This window comes from Gigantopelta aegis, chromosome 6 (assembly GCF_016097555.1).
Source record: "Gigantopelta aegis isolate Gae_Host chromosome 6, Gae_host_genome, whole genome shotgun sequence".
Taxonomy (NCBI): Eukaryota; Metazoa; Mollusca; class Gastropoda; order Neomphalida; family Peltospiridae; genus Gigantopelta; species Gigantopelta aegis.
The window spans coordinates 26,668,795-26,672,164 of record NC_054704.1 but is presented as its reverse complement, the minus strand read 5'-3'; positions in this window follow the sequence as shown (position 1 = coordinate 26,672,164).

Below are 3,370 nucleotides of genomic sequence, written 5' to 3'. Positions count from 1 at the left end.
TGTACAGAAATTTAGTTGTTTTTTCACATGTTTATGTCGTTATTTTACTTATATTAGTTCTGGTTCCACGTTGCACATTCAGTATGATTTTAAACTCCGTTAATTATACTGCGCAAATAATAGGCCGCACTTTAAATTCACGGACCCTAGTTTCAACCCATGAAAATAAACACTAAGTTTATTTAATATTACAGACATGTAATAAATTTGGATAAAGTTACAATATAGTAAAACAACAGTCTGTGAAATGGAGAATTATCCATAAAATGTATTAAAATCCGTCATCATAACCGTTATTTCTTGGAGGTGTGTGCGTTTTTAAAAATATGAAAAATGCATTTCGTGAAATTATAAACACCTGAATAACCAGAAACACTTCAGATGAATGGAAATGGATAATCCAAACAATAAAATCTAAATAATGTTCGATTTAAATTATCAAAACGACTCTAATAGTAAAAAAATTCTACGTCGTTTTGTTTAGAAACTAGTGTAAATCTTTCTTTATTATTATTATTATAAAACATTTTGTCAGAGTCAGTATTAACAATCGCGTAAACGCTTAGCCCTACAAATGATAAATACTGAATTAAAGGTAACATTAATCTATTGCAGGAAGAAAGTTCAAGACTCTGTGTATGGATGATGAAGTTGAGACTTACAGTGAAATGCTGGACTGTCCCCACAAAACAAAGATTCACATCTACGAGTTTTTAGCTTGGAGAAACAAATGGAACACGTGTTCAGAAAACAGGAATCCCTGTCTGGAAGAGTTTCATATTTTTAACCATTGCAACAAAAAACGATTCTGCAATGTTACTTTCAGTAGTCTGTTTCTACAATCGTGCCAAGCTTATGCTTCTGCAATGTCTCTTGAATATACGTGTTACCGAGGTAAGTACAGTGATTTGCTTACTTGGGAAGGGTAAATATGGCAACTATTCTGGTTCAGGGCTGCACAAATTAAGGCTTTTTATTTTATAATCGAAAAACATTGATATCAACAAAAGACTGAACAAATATTTGTTACAATGTATTTATAATGCATTCTCAATGTTGGTAATGTATATATGTCTGCAAATGTTTTTAGACATAGTGAAACTACATATATCCCTAATAAATCGATCATAATAAGTAATACAAGTGAATACAGAATTCGACGATAATTGAGAAACATGGTTAAAAGTTCTAGAAGGCCACAACTGAGACACTTTGGTATGTGTATAATTTTAAGTATGACGCCAGTTTGGAAGTATATCTATAACTTCATTTTAAGTTTTCTCTTTTCAATCTTCTTTTTATTTCCACTTCTGTCACTGCTTCTTTTTTATATATTAGTATATTGTTTGCTATGTACTTTGTAAGGTAGTGAATGCAGGGCCCCAACCCTGACACAATCATAACATATTTCTGGGGCAATAAACTATTTATTAAAAAAAATAATAATAAAAATAAAACGTAATACAAGTGACTTTTCTTTTCCGATTTCAGATATTAAAGCAGTTAAGATAGACAAGTTCACAGTTCAAAATATCAATAAAAATTCGACAATTTCAAATATAATATTCATGAAAAGGAGAAATTTAAAAGCTCTGGTACTGTTGGATACTGCAAACAAACAGCTTTTATCCCACAAGCTTGGAGGCCCAGTATCCAGCAAAGTGATATATATTAGCGGTGACCCACAGAATGCAGTGAATATTTTTGGACATACTGTATGGATAATCCACAAAGGCGACCTGAACAACAAAATTGTCGTCTATGCTACATTTCCAACGTTATATTATCTATACAGCAAGAACTTAACAGACGGATATGACAGGATAACGATGATTAACTCTTCAACAATGATAGCTACTATGTGCACCACCAATAGTACACCAGTTCTCATTGATGTGCTACGAAAAGACTGGACATTCATTAGGTCTCTTATACCCAGCGAAGACCAGTCAAAGCGTTTCGGCTGTCCAAGCTCCACAAGTTTTACTACCTCTGGAGAATTCCGTGTAGTAATAGGCGATGCAGTCACTAGACGAGTGGTTTGTCTGAGAATCAACGGTGACCATCTGTGGTCCTACTTGAGGGACAACGACCCGCCCATCGTCCTGGCCGTCAACTCCAAGTCTCAGGTTTTCGTCTCTTACACGTACACTCCGGAAATTATCCTGCTATCTGAGAGAGGAAAGTTTCTGCAATTGGTTTTTGCAACGATGCAGGGGATGCCAATACAAATGTTTTGTTTTGGTAAAACGGATAACGAAATGTATGTGATTAGGGAAAGTTCGGCTGTTTATAAATACAAACTGATCTAAACATCAAAGATAAAATGTTCCACAAACATCAAAGATGTCAAACTCTATAAACTGAAGAAAAGCATTCTTAAATCTTTCTTTAATGGCAGTTCAGTTGTGTCATAACAAAAACACGAACAAGTATTAAAACAGGTTTAGTGCTTTTTGTTTGTCTCAAGCTGAAAACAAAACAACAACCTGTATTGCTATTTTGATCATTTATGTGTTTTAACTCGTACACTCAAACCGCCAAGTAAAAGGAAGCACAGGCAGCCCGATCCGAAGATCCCAGGCCCCGATCTTAGCGCTTAAGATCACCCCAAGTACATAACTACCTTGTACACTTAAAAATACAGTCTCTGGTTACCATAATATAACACCATGTACAAATATGAAATACAAGCTCAAATGCACTTTTAAAAAACTCGTGTGTGTTCGCTATGAACGGAGATCGTCAAAAGTAAACGCTTGATTCGTTGCCTGTGCCGCCATAGCTGGTCAAAGCACAAACGACGGCCTGTTAACACGTGCATTTGTCGATTTCAAATTGTAGCGTTCGTCTCAAAAAATTAAAAGAGAAATCTTGCGCTGTACGAAGAACGTTCGGTTGAGGATACGGTACTAGAGTCTTCCGTTAAAACCGGTTTCATCTTGACAACGTATTATCGACAGTCGTACCTTCCTATTTCAGAATTGATATTTTAATAGTGTTAGTAGAACTTTCAAAGTTTAGTTTGTATACTAGTAACACATTAATCATGTATATATTTAAATACAATATACTAAAGTAGACAATAAACGTTTTCACTTCTTAATTTTACGTGTTAAAATCGACAAATTTAAATAAATATTCTTTCATTTGGAAAGGGTAAAGTTGGGGGGGGGGGGGGGAGTGTTTAACGACATCAAAGTTAGAGCATATTGATTTAATAATCATCCGACCCCACACAACCGTAAATGTGTTTAGTGCGTCGTTAAATAAAACATATCCTATCCTTCCTTCCATCTGCTGTTGGATGTCTAACATTTGGTAATTTTGACATATGATCTTAGAGAGGAATCGGGTGCATGTGCAGGGG